General features: G+C 44.8%; 1 protein-coding gene across 2 annotated transcripts in view; it reads right to left on the bottom strand.

Annotated features, from left to right (window-relative positions):
- LOC119373650 (uncharacterized) overlaps positions 1-22,011 on the bottom strand; it is a 29,653-nt gene that overhangs the window by 3,706 nt on the left and 3,936 nt on the right. Inside the window, exon 1 of one of the 2 annotated variants that reach the window (XM_037643706.2) lies at positions 9,824-10,071. The exons of the other annotated variant lie outside the window; for it this stretch is intronic. The gene's annotated coding sequence lies outside the window, so the exon portion shown is untranslated. Of the gene's footprint in view, positions 1-9,823; positions 10,072-22,011 lie in introns of those variants that run through there. 2 annotated transcript variants of the gene reach the window in all.

Here is a 22,011-nt window from a genome sequence, read left to right as displayed (position 1 = left end):
TATCTATCTATCTATCTATCTATCTATCTATCTATCTATCTATCTATCTATCTATCTATCTATCTATCTATCTATCTATCTATCTATCCGCCTACGTCTTGGTGCTTTCGTGATCGCCTCCTCACCATGGTGTACGCCAAAATTGGCATGGGAGGGTAAGTGGGTTTGACAAAATCCTGTCGCGTACATCGTCAAACCCTTTCCTCTAGACTCGTGTGTCACATACCCGTTTACCACGGGCCACGCTAAGCGGGTATGCGCCACAGGTGACTGAGAGTTTGTATCTTCCCAGGAACGCCGAGAACAGTAATTTAAATGCAAAAGTGTAAAGAAAAACGGACACTGGCAGCGTTCACCTGACGATTGCAAAGTATGAAAACCAGTATCCCAGCAGGCATCGAACACAAGCATTCTGCGTGGCAGCCAGGCATTCTGCCGCAGATCCACGCCAATTATAGAAACTGCTTTGAAAAAACACCCTATGCCGGCATAATGCCGGTGCAACGTCAGTTGTGGTCGTAGTGCTAGCCATCTAATTTTATAACAAAGCAATAAACACTACATATCTGCTCCTATGATACAGGCGTCGTGTCAGGTCAACGTCAATTGTGGTTCCAGTGCTCACTCCGCTTTTATAGCAGTCTAATAAACATTACATTTGTATTTCTATTATTCTGCAAGCTATATTCAAGCGTTGCTCAACCCCGGATGAATACGCCAGCAAAATTTACGTACGATATTCACATAATCGCACTGTAAGGTGCCCTTCGTACCTATAATACTCGCGTCTGTGCTCTAAAGTGAGTGTTGTCGTTACGTCAGATCATAAATTACCCCACGCCAGTGTAGTCGACCTGCCTGGTAAGGCCACGGTGTGCACAAAACTACTACGCTTACAAACACGCGTCGATCCACCTCGTAACACTTGGCTCAAAGCGAAAACATGCAGCACAGACAACTACTCGCTGACTGCTTCGCATGAAACCGATTTCCACAAGGCATGGGATCTGCCGAATTTTTTTCTGTTGAATGCGATGCTGCTGTTGAATGCGATGTTTACTCTTAGCAGCATTTTTCTTTGTTCACTCTTATTTTTCTTATTACTATGTATACTCTTACCCACTCCCTTCTGTAACGCCTTCGGGCCCTGAAGGTACTGAAATAAATAAAAAATAAATAAATAAATAAACGGGCCATGAAGGTAACAGTGTCGATGATCATATCTGAACAAACATCGTTAAGAGGAGTTCTTTACCCAGGTTTTAACAGGGGGGTGAAGTTGAAAACCGTGGGGTAGTCAATAGTGGAAATGTAAACAGGTGGTAAATCCAAAGTCATCTCAGGGGGATGCAGACAACTAGAGTGATCTTCTGCCTACGGCATTTCCGTGACGGAATTGACGTGGGTAAAAACAGAGCGATACACAAAATATTCAGCACATAATAAACAATAAAGGTAACAGCGTATCCACTCCGGCCACGCAGTCGAATCGCCATCAGCGCAGTGCGGCAGAAAAAGCCGAAGCAGCACTGGAGTGGACTCACGGCAGCAGGAAAAATGTTATTCTCGTAAATTCTTTGGTAGAAACATAAAAAAAAAGAAAAATTAAGTTCGCTGTTTTCTCCGCCAAAATTACAGTATGCATAAGGCACGCCGTAGCAGGAGAAAAACTTCGACAGCGTGGGGATCTTTGACGTGCACCTAAATCTGCGTGCATGCGGCGGGTATATTAGGATGCAAACACGACTGCCGTGGCTAGGGATCGAACCCAACTCCTCTTACTCGGGCTTGGTAAAGAGTAATAACTACAAACACACATCCCCCCCCCCCCCCCCGAGCTAAAGTGCACCGGCTCTACTAGCGATATTTATTTAGGATGATACATGACGCTAACATAAATTTTAAACATAATGCTTTTATTTTTTTTAGTGCCGCAGCACGGAGTGACGCTCTTGTTTCTTTTCCAAGCACTTCCGGTTGAGCACTTACTTTCGGTTTTCCGAATATTCACAAAAAGTATCTTAAATAATAAAACTGACCCGAAATGGATGGTTCTCGTTCAAGTGCAGAGTTCCAGCATGATATCAGAGTACAAGTTTGCTTACAGTAAGTGCTAATAAATGTCACCATAACTATTGAAAATGAATTGGATGAGTCCATTGAAAGAGCAGACACTTCTCTTATGAGCAGCTGGAATCTTTGCGCCACCTGGCGGAGAAGATTCCAACCACTCGCTTCTCTCTACGTGGCCTCTGAGATAATATTTGACAGTGCGACGAAGCACACAGTTAACAAAATGAATACACCAATACACAACAACGCCCACGTGCGAGTGCCGACACCAGACACCTAAGACAAGAATTAGGGTCGCCTCGATAATTATTTTTGAACAGCGAAGCTGCTTGGCAAATCGTTCCTTGTTCACCACGTACCAAAAAAAAAAAACTATCGTCGTCATAAACGGGTATGCGCCACAGAAACTGGGTAAATCCCACTACAGTAAAATACCGACGGAACGAACGTCAGTTAAACGAACTATTCATCTGACAAACATTTTTAGATGTGAAGCATCTTATAGCGGAGTTCAATCCGGTGGTGGTGGTGTGCGGCGTGACCACCCTTACTGCGCATGCGCAAACCTTCTCCACTTCCCCTCTCCACTCCCCCTCTCCCCTCCCCTCTCGACATCACCTCTCCCCTTCCCTTTCCCATCCCCCTCTCCCTCCCCCTCTCCACTCATCCTCTCCTCTCCCCTTTCCCTTCCCTCTCCCCCTCTCTCTTCCCCCTCCATTTCCCCCTCACCACTCCACCTCTGAAACGCGGGCTCTACATGCCGAAACATTGCTTCACATCGCCTCTGGTCCCCTTTAGCGGGAGATGGTGTGATTTTTTAACTCCCCCGCCGAAGCGCCTTTGGACCCAATGCTAACGAATTTCAGTTTAACGAAATTAGTGCAGAGCGCATTTCAGTTCTACGAACACATTTTCTGACAGCATCCAATGCCTTTCACGTCATAATGATCAGCGACTGTCTGAAGGACTGGGTACAGACAGCGCGTTGCGTTTTGAGGACTATGTCTCCTGTGACTCTTGCGTTGAGATATGCGCCACTCTGTCTAGAGAAAAGATTGCAGCGAGCGTCCTACCTCAGGAAGAAGAACGGGAGGAGGCAGCAGTAACCTTTGTAGAGGGAGCACAAAGAATTTCAGCTAAATAAGCACTGCTGTACTTGGAAAAAATTACACCATTTCCCGCTAAACGGGACCATGAGGCGATGCGAAGCCTGAGCACTTGCACGATCGCGTTCCGTTGGCGTTCTTTAGGCATGCTACAGACCTCGCGTCATGGAACGCGAAGAGGAACGCTACGCGCGTCTTGTCTTCCCTCTAGCCTGGCCGTTAATTCTCACAGGGCAAGCAGGGAACGCAGTCGGCAGGCGTGCGAGAGGGGGGCAGCGTAGGAGAGGAGAGAGAGGGGAGGGGACGCGCATGCGCTGGTGCTAATCGCGGCGTTGCGCAGGAGAGAATTTCGGCATGTCGAGCCCGCGTTTCAGATGAAGAGTGGAAAGGGGGAGGGGAGAGGGAAAGTGGAGAGGGAGTGGGAGAGGGGAGGGGAGAGGGAAAGTGGAGAGGGGGAGGGGAGAGGAGAAGTGGAGAGGGTATGCGCATGCGCAGTAAGGGTGGTCATGCCGCACACCACCACCACCAACGGATTGAACTCCACCATAAGATACTTCGCATCTAAAAGTTAAGTCCATTGCTGCCCAGCAGAATGTTGTGGCGGAGAAGGTTTATGAGAGCTTGGACACAGTGACTCAATCCATGACAACTACAGTCCTAAGTGCACAAGCGCAGCAAAAGATCACTATACATTCTTCAAAACATGCTAAATAGGTGGAAATTTACTTTCAAATAAGCAGCATTGCATATAAAACGGTTCAAGTTTCATTTCAACAACTGACGTTTTTTTTTTTTTTCAGCTCTTGATAACAAGTGGCAACATATATAGCTGGATCAGTTCAGCGAATTTTCACTTTAACAAACTTTTTCCTGGTGTTCCTTGGAGTTCGTTGAAGTGAAGTTTCGCTGTACTCACCACTGGTCCACTAAAAATGAAGAAGGCAACAGTTAGCCCAACAAATGACGTGCGCCTTCCCATAGTCACACCACTGTCACGTGATAATCGGTGGTTATAAAATGGCTCAAAGCTTGCACAAAGCCGCGCAATGCTCGATACACATCGAAGCTGATCGGTCTCATGCGTCGTAAAAGCCAAGTTCAACGCCGCTACAAGTTCGAGCCAAGTTAAAGAAAAACCCAACACCATTTCCTTTTCCACTGCTTTATAGACAGCACCATGTTTGACGTCTGCATCCCAGGTCAGTGGTCATGGGCTGAAGATTGCCGTTGCGAATGCTTCATGCCGCTTGAGTTACGTCGGCGAAAAAGTGGTGGGGATACAAAATTTCAAAAAAATATTTCTCAAGCTAAAAACATAACACCCTTTTGTAACTTTCCCTATGTTCAGCTAATACATAGAGCTTTCAAATGAAGTATAGTGCACATTTTTAGTCTGACCACCAAGGCAAGTGTTTTGACGCTGAATAGAAAGCTTTTCTCAAAAAAAGGGATATTCGCAATTTTTTTTTCAGACGATCTGCTACACCTTCAGCGACTAAATTATTTTTCTTTTGTAGTATGTTGAACAGGCCACCAGTATATAATTCATTTCTACCCTTTGAGTTTGCCTTGTTCCTGGAAAAAAAATATCAAACTTTGCAACGTTATTCAATTTTTCTCGTGCGAGAAGCTCTCGAAGAATCAATATACATAAATAAGTCATTATTTTTACAGTTACATCACTTCCTTAGCTTGCCGGAAATACCATTTTATCGAGTGCATCCCATAAACGTCCTTTGAAAAAAAATTGTTGTTTGATGCCCTTTAGCTCAGTCGGCGCAAAACTACACTCTCTCACAAAAAGGCCGCAAAATTTCTTGCAACAGAAATAAACGAGCAGAACGAGTTTCGAACTTCAAGAAAAACGTGGAAATTTTTTCAGACATATTTGTGATGGTCGGAAAATCGCTGGATGATTTGGCATGGAATGACCCATATATATATACATATATATATGAGATGAAGTCACAGTGAAAAACTTAACATTGATTCCGAGCTTTCGGCCAGGCCGGTCCCCGGCCGAAAGCTCAGAATAAATTTTATGTATTTCACTGTGACTTCCTCTTATATATTTTTCCTGATTGCCAGGAATATTCTATTGAAATATATATATATATATATATATATATATATATATATATATATATATATATATATATATATATATAAATTTGTCTGTTCTTTCTTTTTCTGCTTTCTCAAGCTTCACAAAATAATCTAGTCGACTTTGATTAGTCGAGCTACTAAATAGCAAAAATATTTCACTGGTTCGCGTTCAAGTGTGATCACGCTACCTTCAGTCGCGTGTCATTGTAAAGAACTCTATTTCTCGTTCTATTTTCTTTTTTATTGCGATAGCAATTGTATGGACGCTCTCGGCCGGTTTTCTATACAATCCACAAAGAAGAATAACTCAGAATTTTTTTTTCCGAAGCGAACAATCGAACGGCCGACCTCTCGCTCCGCAGCGCGCGGCGTTAGACGGCTTGGCCACAAGAAATACGCCTTTCAGCATGCTAACGGCGAGCTATTTATATACACCATTCATTTCAGCATGCTTATTGGTCACCAGTGAGATGGCGCGAAGTGCGCGCGGGGCGCGCTTTAAAGGTCATCGTCCCGCTCGTTGCGATTCGTGAGTGCTTTCTCCCACGCCGATGCTCTTCCCCCTACAGGGCGTGGTCGCCTGCGCGCCGCTTATCTCGGGAGATGAGGAGGAGGGTATATCTTGTGCTTTTCCGGCGATGTCAGAGCTGAAGTTACAGATCGTACGAAGGTCACTTCGCTCGCTACAGCATCGCGTTTTCGAAAGGAGTGCGCTGTTCAAACAGAAATAAGTAAAAACGGTCACAGTTGTTAGTTCGCGCTCGTCCTGTGTGTACCTGTGCGTTCGTTTCGTGCGTCCTGCTTTATGTTTGAGCACGCGCTTCAAGTGTCGAGCTTTGACGCATGATAGTTCGCGCTCGTCCTGTGTGTGTTCGTTTCGTGCGTCCTTTGGGCTCGAGCGACGCGCTGGAAATTTCGAGCTGCTTTCCGTTCTTCGCGTTACATTCCAATTTGTTGCTATCGCATTCATTGCTTCGCCATTGCGGCGAAACTGTGACTTTTTCTTTTGCCGGCTCAGGCATATCGAATTTCCTCTGTGTTCCACACACTCATAATATATTGTGCTTTCCATGTAGCGAAACCTATTTTTTCCCCGTAATCAACGGGCTTTCTGTACTCGAGTCCAGCGGTTTTGTTACAAAGCTTATCAAATAGTTGGTTATATTTATTAAGGCGAGAACATTAGATGCCTCATCAAACGCAAAAATCGACTGGCGTCCCGCGTCGGCGTCCCCCGTCAACGGCAACTACACGAGTAATGCAAATAATCATAATCACGTGATGACGTCATAGATCGCTTAAATTTGTGACGCCATCATGACGTCATCATGAATTCGTGACGTCTTTATGACGTCATCGTGAACCAGCGACGTCTTTATGACATCCCATCACGTGACGTCACATGCTGGCGCCATCACATCCCTATCGGAAAAAAACCCGTTTCCAGTGCCTCCCAGTGCCTTTCAGCGCACTGGGTGGCCCTGGAAACGCTGTACAGTGTGTCCCATTGTACTACAGTGCGCTGGGAGGCACTGGGACGGACTGTACAGCGTGGCCAGTGCCGCCCACTGCGCTGAAAGACGCTGGGAATACTGTAGAGTGTGGCCCAGTGTCTTACAGCGCACTGGGAGGCACTGGGGGCCACGTTGTACAGTATCTGCACGAGCACTGGGAACACTGGCGGCACATTGGAAAAAACTGGGCGTGCTGGGAGGAATTCGTATAATATTTCGCACTGAATCGCGAGAAGTCGAAAGAAAAACGTAACGAATATTTTCAAAATATTATTCTATTCTCTGTCCTACACATATCTAGCTGTAGTTTTAGTTAAGTGACGGACGTACGTTTACGCTAACGCAATCGTCTGTCGAGAGCATGCGTGCGCTTTCTCTGCAGTGTGTGACCGAGTGTCGTGAATGTAGTTCATATAACTGCATCAAAAGAACTTATCATTCGCAACACAATATGACATTAGTATTAGTCTGATAATCAACATCAACCTTCTGTAGCAGTCAGTCCTTCCATATGGACTCGTACCGCTGAAAGCCACACATCATCCGCAGCAGTTATACGCTGTATCGCTCAATCTCGGCATTTTTCATTTGATTTGTGTAGTCGAAGATGCATGTGTGACCTCGCTTGAGTCAGGTATGATTGAAACTACATTCGAAAGGTTATTAGATTCTTCGTAATTGAATATCCACGTTCTTCAGAGCGATCGTGGCGCACGGAGTACAGCTCTAAGCCTAATAGTCGGTTTGGCTAGAGTGAACTACTGCGGCAGTGCAGAACGTAAACAAAGCAAGAAAATATGTCCAAGCGGGTGACGAAAACTAAAGTGCTCAGTGCAGTTCAGATGCACGATATTTTCTACATAGGCAACACTAACCGCTTAGCGAGTGAGTGCGATTACCGCAACACATCTGCCGTTACGCTAATATGTTTTGCGGCAAACGCGCCAGATAGACGTTCTGATCTTAGGCAGCGCATAACAAACAAATTAACTATCTTCTGTTAGGTTGTCGCGAGCATGAAGAGACTGAAATCTGCGTTTCTAAACGAGAAAATGAAAATACTGGCTACAGCAATGCTTTAACGTGAAGAGAAAAAATTCGGACTCTCGTCTTCGAGGTGTGCTGCAGCGGTAACGTGTCAAACGCAGGATCTACGTTGCGTCGAGGTGGTGGGTTCGACTCCCATTCGCTGCTCTTTTTTTCCGAGTTTTTTTTTTTTTTTTTTTGTCGTAGTGCTCGTGTTTTCGCCCTAATTACGATCTGGGCATGGCCACAGTTTTTAACAACAATTTAAAAGCCCGATTTCCGCCCGTAACGGGTGTCCCAGTGTGCAGTGCGCCAGCGTCCAGCGTGCCTCGTGCAGCGCGCCAGCGTCCCAGCACCCAGCGCCGCACTGGCCCAATAATCATGTATGACACTGGGACAGCGCCACTGGGTTTTCCAAAGGAATGACATCATAGCTTCGTCAAAGGTGCGCCGATCACGGAGGCAATGCAAAACCACGCAAAACCACGTTAGGTGCGGAAAGCTTTCTGTGGGTGGCGGGGCAGGATCAGGCGGGGCGGGGCAAAACAAGGTGGCTTTCGCCTTCGAGTCGTCTTAGTTGAATGCATAGGGGATCCTTTGTTGTTATTGTTATCTGTTTCAGTTGTTTGTGCTTAACCTACGTCATTTCGGGATAGTCAGCACTATTTGTTACCAAACTTTTGATTGCTCCACAGTGTCTAATAAAGCACGAAAATCCGTTTATCCTCTTTAGTCATTTTTTATTTATTACGCCGACCAGACTCGTACTCACAAGCTAAATTCTGCTTTTGATGTAAAAAGCTCCTTCTTAAGGAAACAAGTGTGTTAAGGTAACAAGCTCTTTGTTACCTTAGCACACTTGCACAAAATCGCACAGTGAAAGAAATATCGAAAAGAAAAATAAATGAATTAGTGTTTTACTGCTACTGCATTTATGAATGGTGATTCATTCTTTTTTCGTATGTTTCCCTATTGCAGAAGAACCGACACTTGGGCGAGTTGCCCAAATTGCGCTGAAAACCACTCATCATGTTTCCTTATTGTTTATGTCAAATCAGAAATTCCTATTAAAAAATGTTAAGAAAGGCAGTAACACTTTTCTCAGTTTTGTATATATGGTTCTCAGTCCGCAATGATCCCTGTTGTATGTGTTTTCACTCTGCACATTTGCAAAATTGGCAATGTGATTCGGTTACGCTTGTCAAGGCTAAGCTGTTTTTTCACCACACCGTCATGTGAGCTGTGATGGGGCTTCAACCCTTACGTCCGCCCTCTTTCTGTATATTGCAAAGAGAGAAATAAACATTTAATTTCACTTCATTTCATAATGCCGCGAGTGAAGAGAAAATTTGTGAGAGCTTGGGTATGCTGTCGCGTGAGCGGTACATGCACGCTTGTACGCGTTCTGCATTTATTTGTCACCTGCGTGAATGTCACATGAAACGTTCTATGACTACGCACGGCGATATCAGGAACCGCAGCTAAGGATCCCAACAAACAAAAAAGCAAGCAAACAAACACACAGAAAGGTCTACGGTTAATGTAACGCTAGCTTTGTTCTTGTGTGGGCCTGGGTGTAGTTATAAACCCTGCGCTTAATGCAGCACCACTACCGTGAAACCCGAGGAAGTGCGTAGCACGGGCAACCTAGCCATTCCCTCGGCAATCGCGCACTTGCCGAGGCGGTGGCGCCCTCTCTCGCGCGTCGCGGGTATCAGCGGGATGCTTCAGAAGCCTTTTCCGCAATTTTAGGTAAATTATCGCAATAATTTCTTGATTATTTCTACAGTATACATTGCTTTAGACCTTGATAGTTTATTTTGCACTGGTTTTGAGTATTGTTAACCTTGTTTTGGGCCTGTATTGACTACTGCGTGACCATGCGACCTGAAGCAGTGGATGGACGACAGGCCGGGCCCCTAACGTGCTACGCACCCAAAACAAAGAAACAAGCGAACAAACCAGGAAGCGCTGCAAAGCATGCAGCGTCAGACTTACGCGCACTTCTCCGTGAACAGCTGTCCCGAGGCTGGCAGTTCCGTCTTCTTGCCGTAGGGAACGAAGTCGTCGCCGCATTGCCGCAGGGTCTCGATTTTGCAGCCGTCCTTGAGTTGGGCTCGGCAAGAACCTAGGGAGGAACGTCGATTCAATTTCCCGGGGCATCGACATTTTCAAAGAATTCTTCGCACATGGCCTTGCACACACTCAACGTAATTGAGCGCAGCCGCGTTGACTATACACGGTAATTCATGCTACTCTTCGTATGCGATTGCTGTGTATAATCACAGCAGTAGACTATTACATCCTAAAATGTATATATTCGGTCATTTCACTTTAACGAGTACCTACATCACTAAAGGAATGAATGCCAGTGATAGCTCTTTTTCTTAACATTGTGAATGACAACTTGAAATTCCCAGCGCCAGCACACCACTATATCGATAAAGGTTTCAAGCTATTTTATTTCATTCTGGCCCTTCTGTCCCAATATTTTTTTTTAATTTCCCAATATTTACTCTTCGGCCTCTTCTTCTTGCATACAATAAACCCTATCCTTACCAAAAACAAGTTCATTGGGCTCGACCTAACGCCGTCATTGTCAAAGACGCCACGGCCAACTCTAGAAATTCAAGGCCTCGTCCCCGCAACAGCTGCCGTTTATACGGCTTTTCTGTCTCATGACTCTTTTTTTCGATTTTTCAGGAACTGCTGCGGATATACTGAAGTAATGAGCGCCGCATCTAATATAAATATGTCTACGTTATACCCCTGTATTTGAGTAAGGAAACGGTTATTTTTTTCGCATATTTTATAGCTGTGATGTTTTATGGTAACAGTGTCAGCATATTATACAAGGTATCTATTGTGCTTTACTAAATTGGATGAGGTAGCCTCAAGCAGCGATTGTGAAGCTTTTTTTTTCCTCATCCTCCAGCGTTTACCACTCTTGTACGTGTGTGCGTGCGTGCGTGCGTGCGTGCGTGCGTGTGTGGTGTGTGTGTGTGTGTGTGTGTGTGTGTTGTGTGTGTGTGTGTGTGTGTGTGTGTGTGTGTGTGTGTTGAACCCACTCAAATCAAAGGATGCAATATCAGAAAACAGCTGTATTTGTGCGCAACGTAGATCGTGTACATATATATATATATATATATATATATATATATATATATATATATATATATATATATATATATATATATATATATATATATATATATATATATATACGTGAAGAGTTTTTGAGGACACTACAGGCCAAAAAAAAAATACACATTCACATAGGTCGAGAGACATAGGACAGGCGCCCGTCATGCGTCTCTCGATCCACGAAAACGTCTTTTGTTTTGCTTTAATCTTCCCAAAAGCTACGCACCATCTCGCCGAATATCAAGTTCTGTTAAACGTGACGAGTGTGCAGTATATATATAGCGGATGCATAACGCTTCACAATGATGCTCACCTGCTAAACACACCACGAGCAGCGCAACACCAACCGTGACTGGTTTCCTTGCAATCATCTTCGCACCTCTCGAACTCTACAAAGCACCGAGAATTCTGCGGTCCCCGAATTGGCGTCACCTTTAATATACCTCCATTTTATCGCTGTCAAAAGTGGGGAAATGGCGAAAAATAGACTCGCTAGGAAAACAACTGACGATAAGAATTTTTGGTTGCACGGACGTGGGAGCGTTGCCTCGAGAGCCCGAAAGCCGCACTTTGTATGCGGCTGTCGTGCTGCCAGTCGTGTACTGTTTCAGTAAACAAGAGCCTATTATAAGGAAGGTTATTACAAATCTCGTGATCGAATCAAGCACTCGGGATTTTCAGATGTGCAACAAAACACGGCATGATTCATTGCTGCGGACGAGACTGGAAACTGCTAACAGCAGTGTTGCCTTTGCTCGGGCAATTCCTGACAGCCTCCACTTCTTATGGGAACCTTACCAATCTTGTCGTATGTTGTTCCTGTGGCTGGCTATAAGACGGCCTCGTGTCAGTCGTGAATGAATCAACGACTCTTTTGAAGCACACACACACTACAAAAAAAAATCCAGCGCTACAATATCTGCGGTTATGTAGCACTAGTGTAGTTTTTTTGTAGGTCTTGGTGTAGTTCTAAATCCTGCGCTAAATCCTGCTGTAGTGTCTTCCACCTGTAGGTCTTGCTGTAGCTGTAAATCCTGCGCCCAATGCAGCTCCTCTGTCGTGAAACCTGAAGAAGTGCGTAGCTCGGGCAACCCAGCGATTCACTTGGCAATCGTGCGGTTGCCGAGGTTGTGGTGCTTATCTCTTATGCGGCGCGGTTCTCTACGAGATGTTCTCGCAATTTCAGGTAAATTATTTCGATTAATTCTTGCTTATTTCTGTACTTTACAAAGTTACAGACCTCGTTAGATAATTTTGCGCTGGTTATGAGCATTATTAGGCTTGTTTCAGGCCTGTATGGACCACTGCGTGATCATGCGACATGAGACGATGGATGGACGACAGACAGGGCCCTATAGTGCTACATCAAGAGTAGAACGTGATAGCGTAATCTGGCGCCGTTCGCGTCGCCTTCCGCAGGTAAAGTTGCGAAGTGCCAACTACGTCATAATTCATCATTTTGCGAATCAGCGAAGTACCACTGGGCAATAGGCTCCCCGGAGCAGCTGCAACTTTTCTGAAGCTGTTGCGGCTGCTGATGGTTGATGATATATTTAATGCATGGGTCTTAAACCCACCCACTTGTTGCGCAATACACATTGTGTGACACCTAGTACGATTCTGCGCTTTTCCCAGGCAATATATGTGTTAATCCGACTCCGCCCCGCCACGGTGGTCTAGTGGTTATGGCACTCGACTGCTGACCCGAAGGTCGCGGGATCAAATCCCGGCCGCGGCGGCTGCATTTTCGATGGAGGCGAAAATGTTTGAGGCCCGTGTACTTAGATTTAGGTGCACGTTAAAGAACCCCAGGTGGTCAAAATTTCCGGAGCCCTCCACTACGGCGTCTCTCATAATCATATTTTTTGGTTTTGGGACGTTAAACCCCAGATATTATTATTATTATTATTAGTTAATCCGACTCCCACACTACATCACGCCTGCATTTGGTTTATTTGTTTTTTTAAGAGTTCCAAGCACTGGTGTGGCCTCGTGTCAGAGCACTTGAGCCGCGCTGAGAGCCTGGTTCGATTCCGGCTCGGACCCATGGTCTCTATTACTTGTGTCCGTCGCGGTTTTTCGCTCCCACCCAAAGACGCCGACACCGACGCCGATGACGGATTTTCTGCGACACGGGCTCCTTAACGCTACCGCGTTGAAAAAGGCCTTTCACAGGTTACGCTTTCCAAAAGTGTAAAGCAGTTGACGCGACAAAAGTTACGTGTGCTCAAGAAAAAAAGAAAATAGCAAGCGGTAAGTGCAAGTTTCCTCTTCGGCGACCTTCAACTCCAGACAGAAGAGATCAATTGATTTAAACGAGGGAAAATTGTCTGTATTCCAGACATACAGCGATGACGAACTCTACTACAGCCCCTAGGTGAGTTTACGTCATGCCAATTTTAACGCGATAGCGTTAAAGATGTCGTGTCACAGAAATTTCGGTGTCGCTGTGGGCGTCATCGGATGTGAGCGGAAATTGGGCGCTGACCACGAGCGCAAAATCGCGACGGATGCAAGTGATAAAAACCATGCGTTTGAGCAGGAATCGAATCAAGGCCATCTGCCTGGATGTTCTACCACACAACCAGGCGAGAGTTTTTTTTTTTTTTTTTGCTTTCTCTCATGGTATTCACCAACGTACCTATTGTGTATACAGAGCCAACAAAATTGCCTAAGCCGCCTCTACAAGCGCACAACACACCTTAGAAAGAAATTTCAAGAACGACTGTCCTTTAAAGTGTACTAAAGCAGTACATTTAATTAATAGTGGATACCAGCTCGGCAGAAACTCTGGGTGGGCATAAAAGTTCTTTAGCTGTAAAGCCATTTGTATAAAACGTGACCACGATGACACAATTGTTCAGCATGCCTGTCTGGCAATCGAGTTTTCGATATTCTGTGCATACCAGTCAGTAGGAGCATGTCAATAGGCATAACATTTCTTTTGGCTGGCACGAGATAACGTACGCTGTGTGAGTTGAAAGCGAGTATTTTTTTTTAATTCCTTTCGTGAACGTCCCAAAATATGATGGCGTCCTTGCCGCTGAGGAAGCAATGTTCCATAGTCTCTGGAACATCGACTCAATGTTCTATCACTGAAGATAGAAAGAGGCTTTACAGGTAGTATTTCGGTATGCACTTTGTAGGAAAAACTCTCGGAGCATGTATAAATAGGCATTTTACGTTCACTCACAAGCGCATCATGTCGAGGTAATCCACTGTATAGTGAACCGTACAATGGAGGCGGAAATAGCATGCCTAATATATCGTTACAGAAATCATTTCTTTTACTCGAGAATAAATAATCATTTGAGAATTTGACTGCCAGAAAACGCAGAGATTCATACACCTCGCGCATGAATCATTGCAAATAGGTAGACGAGGCAAAATTTGCACACGCCAGTTCTTTCATCCTTTCCAAGATGGCTCTCACAACCCCTAAAAGTTCGGCGCCATGGGCGATGTATGCAGGTCCTTGCAGACGCGGGCAAGAAAAATCTGCAAACAGTTGAAAAATGTCAACTCATGGAACTAGTAGATCTTAAGCTATATATGCCAAACAAGAAGCTTGACTAGCAATTATAAGAAGTTGCAATTGCTTCTAATACAGTACATCGCATGCAATATGTATATGCAATGCTGTTTAAAATAGCAGAATTCTTAACAAACAGTGTAGATAAATGCAGAGCAGAGGTGAAAAGGGAGTTGCGTCATATTGTCATATAATATGTTTTCCATTAAAACGTGCTTCTCATCATGCGGTAGAAGTTTTTTTTTTTTTTAATGTGCATTTTAAGAGTTGCCCTTCCTTCTAGTAAAGAAAGTGATATGTTGATCAAAGAGTGAAACCACGCTTTCTAGCCTGCACGCAAAAAGCGGCAACGATATTTCGCAGCGTCCAGCCGTCTCCCTCTTTTCATATTTAAAAATGGCATTATTATATTGTAAGCAGGAATCGTACAAAGACCTGCTGACAGTAACGGAAAGTAGAGTTCGGGATCCGTATTCTGCGTCATTAACGTCTTGTGAAATAGTCTACAGCTGACCTGTTCGTTTGAATCACCCCGGTATCTTGTAAGGCACCGCATGGAATGACATATCACACAAATATTCATGTATCGCATGGCACGATGCTTCAGATATATATGCCCTTCCTGGCAGTGACTTATAGGTAGTTGCGCATAGGCCGGGTTTGTAGAAGTTACGAAATCATTTATGTATGTACGCACTCAGGTAAGTATGCATATAAATGTATAAATAACTAACACTGCTTTTAAGTAGACACTTCGCACGTGACAATGAATTGAAGCAATGCTCCATGTTGATCAATGGAAGAGGGAGACAGGCACGACTAGGAAACCTTGGCAGCCCACCCTTACAAAAATGCAGATTGAGTTTTAATTGACCTGGAACCGAGCATGTATTGAGTCAATTGCAGGTCAATTCAACCGCATTGTCTGTTGGGTCAGCTCGGTACAGATTTAATTGACTAGAGGTAAGAAAGCGCCAATTTACTCACACTCTATACGCATTAAATTGACTTTCAAAAAACTAAGTGTCAATTGACCCACACTGTATACGCGTTAAATTGACTTTCAAAAAACTAAGTGTCAATTGACCCACACTGTATACGCGTTAAATTGACTTTCAAAAAACTAAGTGCCAATTGACTCACACTCTATACGCATTTAATTGACTTTAAAAAAACTAAGCGCCAATTTACTCACACTCTATACGCATTAAATTGTCTTTCAAAAAACTAAATGCCAATTGACTCGAACTCAACGTATGCATTATTGACCGGCTACTGAGCCCTCTCAATATAGCATGCAGTGCTACCTCAAGTCTTTTATGTTTTATGCTTCTCTAGCTTGCGATATGACATTTCACTTTTTTTTTTTGAAGTGATATGTTACACAGAAGATATTACACAGTGACATTACACAGAAGTGTAATGTCCTAATGTACCTGGAATTAGTTTTCTTGTTTATATATAATAATGTTCTATATAGCTACAGAAGCACCGTGAAGCACGCATGTGCAGGGTATCTCCTTAGGTATAGGGCCATGTTTCACCGCAGGGGCTACCTCCCGGCCGCCCCCCTTTCTTTTTCGTTGTTGAGTACTAAAAAAAAGCAACGGAAAAACGAAAATTAAGCGAGCTAGGTGCTTTGATCGAAGGTCGCAAGATCGATGCTGCTGCAGCAGCATCGACCCCGCGGCTGTCGACGGGGTAAAGGGGAAGTTGACAGTTATTTGAATGCAAGATCAAAGGTTTTTCTCACCATGAAATGTCAAAAAACATGCGTAGCCATATGACCCGCTGTGACGGATCGTGTCGCGGTCAAGTGCGACACTTGCATTTGCTTCAATTATGCGCTAAAATTTTGCCTTCCGAGATTAGCAAAAATACCGTTGATTCAATGTTTATCGAAATGTGTATTCAATGCTTTGACAAGGCGCGCCCTATTGTTCCGAAACTCGCCTGTCTGGTAAGTCGCGGGCGGTATTCTTTGCACGTGGCGGGGACCATGAGGGGTGAAGAATTCGGGGAACACATGTCGCAAACTTTCACTGCACAGGCGCAAGGAGGCCCGTCTACTGTTGCGATCAAGAAATAACGCGGGAAAAGATCAATCTGTATTTTATAGGTGCTAATATTGCGCCATGAATACTTGAAATTAGTTCACAAATAAGCTTCGCAGAATTTATTGGGAGTTACGCACGTGTAAATTTCTGAAGGTCACTTTAGCTCTTGTGTATCCCTCCGCGCCGCACTTTCTTCTTCAGAATTGCTCACCGGCGTCACGAATGCGGTTCGTGTTCGTCACTTGCGATCTCTCTTGCTCTGATTTCGTGGACAGCGAGTACCGCGATTTACACAGGCTATCAGCGAAAGTGTGAAGAAGCTACTTCGCTCATGTGCTGCAATTGTGGCCGTACATGGAAGTTTGTTTCGGCGGAACGGTTGTTCATCAGACCCAGCATCGCAACTTTCCTGCGACAAAACGGACACCTCAGCCTACATGCAAGACACCATCGCAGCGTCCTTTCTGCAAAGCTGCAGAAACACACCGTCACCTTGATGTGCGATCAACATTTTCTGTATTTGCTGGATCTCCAAGCCACGTGCCTCTGTTGATTATCTTTGAAGGTAAGTTTATCATTTTCACTGCCTTCGTACGTTCTATTCGAAAGTTATGAAAACTGAAAAAAAGTATTGTGCGTTAGATGTTTTATCAGTATGCTACTACGTAACTATTGTGGTTTACATTATTAAACCGTCCTCTTCTACCTATTTTATTTTTTATGACAAGATTTTCTCTTTTTTTTTTGTATTTCTTACAGGCAGGCTTCGCCCTGGTTATTCGGAAACAGGCGCAACGCCACTAAATGATGGCATTCGTCCTATTGGAGTTTTCATAAAAATAAATATAGATGTTAACAGATCTGTTTTTTTCCATTTTGGCTTGAACACTTTACAGAACACCGAAGGTCAGCTGCAGCTTACACAATGAAGAAATCACAACATCGGCATCACTGTACATGTGCGTGTATGGTGTCGTTCATGTGAATAGTGGGCCCGTGTACTATTTGCGACTTCTCTCCCCGTTTTTTACCTTGTTCGTAGGATTGAACCATTGAAACATCAGCGCACGCCAGGAAAAGCTCTCGCTGGGGCAAAGCATTGAAGGCGGCATGCAGATTTCTTTCATGTTCGGCACAGTAAATTCGAATGATCAGTCCTATGGCTAGCAAATGCTTAAAAAATACACTGATAACATTTAATGTATATAATTGGTACCACTTCTAAACAGAACAATTTAATGGCTAGTTTTCAAGAAATGTCGCAAATGGCCTACGTTCCTAAACGCGGAGGAACTCAGCCACATTTTTGGACAATTGCGTACGCGCTTGCATACAGATGCTTTTACTGAACACAATAAGGGTTGAATATACACTCTCCTAAACTGTTCAATTGAACTGAGTACACACAGTCAATAGCTGGTCAACAGCTCCTTTTGACTCGCACAAAGACGCTAAATTGACACGCAAAATATGATTTTCAATAGAAACACGGTGGCCAATATCCTATGTGTAACTCAATAGAAAAAGTCAATTGGCGCTCAATTTAAACACAATCCATCCTATAGAGAAAAGTCAATTTAGCCTTAATTAAACCTTATACGCACAGTGTATAGCTCCTTTTGACTCGCGCAAAAGACGCTAAATTGACACGCAAAATATGATTTTCAATAGAAATACGGTGGCCAACATCCTTGTGTAACTCAATAGAAAAAGTCAATTGGCGCTCAATTTAAACACAATACATCCTATAGAGAAAAGTCAATTTAGCCTTAATTAAACCTCTATAAGCATTTTTGTAAGGGCAACCAGAGGCTAAGAAAATGAGTAACTAAATTGTAATAATACTGCGATGAAGGAAGGGAGATGACTCTTAAGGGCTCGTTTTTTTTTTCTTTTTTAGACACAATATTAATGAGAACTAACAGACAATAACTCCAAGGACAGTATAGGGGGTGTTACCTTTAGTATTTAGAATATAAATGTGAAGAAACTAAAGTGGCCGCAAAGATAACTTGCCGCCGGCAGGGACCGAACCAGAGGCTTCTGGTTCGGCAGGGACCGAACCAGAAGTTTGGACTTTCGAATAACGCGTCCGATGCTCTACCACTGAGCTACGGCGGGGTTCATCCTCCCGTCCACTTTATGGGGTATATATGTGCATTTAAACCTAGGAGTGTTAGTCAACGCCAATCGCAGCCATGGCGGCGAGTGATTTGCAGTATTAGTTCTCACTAATAGTGCAAATCACTCCTGCGCAATCCAGCTAAGGGGCGGAAGTGTTGAGAAGAGCAATTTGATAACCACCCGTTTGTAGCACGAAGCCACATCAAAATCCATACGGATTTCTTAGAAAGAAAGCTTCTTTAATGCCGAAAAATTCGTCCCGGTCAAGGGATTGAACCCGGGACCAACGCCTTTCCAGGGCTTTACCAATTGAGCTTCCTGGTTGGCTCATTTGGTACAGCGACCGCCCCGGAAAGACGTTGGTCCTGGGTTCGATCCCCGGACCAGGACGAATTTTTCGGCATCTAAGAAGCTTTCTTTCTGCGAATTCCGTAGGGATTTCTTTTGCTTCGTGCTACAGACGGGTGTTCGTCAAATTCCCCTTCTTAAATTGTACGTACAATTTCAATGATGATAATGAAAAAAATCACCTCCGAAGCCCTCCGTTCAAATGGTTCACCAGCGAAGCTTAAATGTGCGGCGCCGGTGTTTATCCCTGGGCTCATCACGACGGTTCATTAAAGTTTTCTCAATTATTGGTTGAGTGAGTACATAAATATTCATTGGTCTTCGCCGTCCCTGTGTTCCCTTCTTCATTTGTAGGTGACCTACCGTGAGTAGTGGGTCTTGACCAATTTCTGTGGCACACGCAAGCGTGCGCGGGGTTCTCCAATAAGGGGGGGGGGGGGGGGCAGGTTTCACCGCGGCGACCCCCCTCCCCCTTGTTGGTCGAGTCCGAAAGAAAACGAGCTCCGCCACGGATTCAAATATGAAAATGAAGCGATGAAGCGCTTTTCACAACGGCCTGCTATTGGTACTCGGCTATTCAAGGGTAAAGGTGCGACGTAAACAGTTCTTTCTATCTAACATCAGGGGTCCTAGGTCGCCATTATGACAAAAAAAAAAAAAAAAGCCAGGCCTGCGCCGAACACGCAGCAGTCACAGCGCAAGCTGCAATAGCGGCCTTTCTAGAGCTTTTTGTAAACTGTCTTGGGGCAACTAATACAAGTACACTCGCGATGTACTCACTACGCCATAATTCATCACATATTTTGTGAAGTAGGGAAGCACCCACTGTGCCATTATTCGTCATTCTGCGAAGCAGCGTGGTACGCGCTACACATCTGTAAGGCATTACTTGTGCTGCGGCTGATGAAGATGAAGAATTACGACTGAGCCCTTTGTAAAGAGTTGGAACCATTGAACGACGCACTCGGTGCGTAATTCGCATTGTGTGACGCCTGGTTGTTATTTTACTCTTCTGCCATGCTATATTAACGCGATAGCGTTAAAGATCTCGTTTCGCAGAAATTCCGGCGTCGGTTTCGGCGTCGTAGGTTGTGAGCGAGAAATCAGCGTTGTCAACAACGAAAAATCAAGAAAGATGCAAATAAAATAGATCGTAAAAAACCTCAGGTTCGAGAGGGAATCGAACCCAGGCTTCCTGTGCAGCAAGCAGAAGTTCTACCACTGAGCTACGCCATTACTTGAAACTGAACGGAAAAAAAGACTATATGGATGTCACGTAGTACGAGGGGTTTTCGCCACGCATGCAATATCGCGTGGCAGAAGCGTAGAATCGCGCGAGGCTTCAAAACCTGCGAATTACGCAACGAGCGGTTGTTTTAAAGGCCCACCCATTACAAAGCACTCGGGCATATTTAATCATCAACACCAGCAAAAGCATCGACAAAGTGAGCAGATGCGCAGGTTCGCATGCTGCCTTACGGACGCGTAATGGGTACTTCGCTGATTCGTAAAAGAAAGAATGGGCACTCCGCAAATGTACTTTTCAGTGTGCATCCTGGGATAGTTGAAACGGCCAATATAACGTGCACAGACGTTCGTTTTCTTGCGGCTGGGTTGAGGCATCTACCGAGAACCCCCCGCTCCCTGTGCGCCCGCCTATGATGGTACATACGTCATTGCCCGTGGACGAATTCTTCATTTTTAGTGGACCACTGGTGAGTAGTGCATTTTTGCCCAGTTTATGCGACAAATGCGCGCTAGGTGTTTTTGCGCACATAGGACGAACGAAATATAGTTTCGCCCAGCCATACACAGCTTTGCTATAAAATAATGAATTGGTTTCTCTGCGTCGATGTTAAAAGAAAAAAAAGAAACAACGCCGGCGCCCGTATTCAGGTCACGCGCCATCCGCCGTTGCTTTAAGCGGAGCGACCATCTGGGATGCTTGCCTCGGCGCCTCGATAAAGATTTACGCATGTACTCTAGTTGGCGACCGTGCACCTGAAACGCCGCTCCGCGATAACCCTGTCCGGGCACATCAAACGACGGTTGTGTGCTCCCGTGGCGTAAACGATAAAGTGCTACACGAACGTGCAGCGTGGTTGTTTACGGCACTGTGCGCCAGTGGGTGAGGTCGTCAATGATAAGTTGGGCGTATATACGTGACGGTCAGTGCTACTCTACACGACCGTATCGAGTGATTGAGTATACTGGTGACGTCATTTTTTTTAGCAGATCTGCTTCTGCATTAATGATTTGTTTCTTTAAAGATGAGATACATATGTTTTTGCTCTAAGGCGAGTATTTATAGAGATCGATGACTCACGCTGTATACCTGGCGTAGCTCGCTGTCCCGAATCGGGCAACACATAGAATGCATGGGCTGCTGTTCGCGTGATTATTTTTATATATGTCATGTCGCGGGTGCCACGACGATTGAACCGGTGATATGTCGAGCTGGTTAACTCCAGTTAAGGGAACTAAATGCCAAACCTGGTCAGACTTCAAGACCACTTGCTCTGGCCTTTAGTACGCAGAAAAAAAAACACTTTGAGATTCGTCACGCACCGTTGACCTACTACTGCTGTGGTTTTAGCTTTCAACTCGAAATTCTACAAACAGAACTTCGTCCATTGTACCGGCCTCTACTCGTTAGGTAACTGCGCCTAGATGGCGAGCATGTAATTTTTCAAAATTATGTTCTTCTCCCTCGAGTTCTTTTATAGCGAAAGCTGTTATGAGATCGCAACAACCGATTTTGGTAGCGCAGTTGTCCGCCGCCGCCGCCGCCGGTGTCCATAACCGCTATCGGGCACATTTAGAAAAAAAAACGGGATTGGGCGGGACTTGATCACGGGCCCTCTGCGTGGCAGCCGAGTATTTTACCACAGAGCCATGCCGCTGCTTGACACTCCTGATAAAAACCCTATACATGCGTCATATCGGGCACGGATTCGCGTTAAAAGATGTGGCTTCTTTTT

This window comes from Rhipicephalus sanguineus, chromosome 11, assembly GCF_013339695.2.
Source record: "Rhipicephalus sanguineus isolate Rsan-2018 chromosome 11, BIME_Rsan_1.4, whole genome shotgun sequence".
In the NCBI taxonomy this organism is placed as follows: Eukaryota; Metazoa; Arthropoda; class Arachnida; order Ixodida; family Ixodidae; genus Rhipicephalus; species Rhipicephalus sanguineus.
The sequence above is the reverse complement of the archived record's forward strand: the minus strand, read 5'-3'. Positions and strand labels throughout refer to the sequence as shown.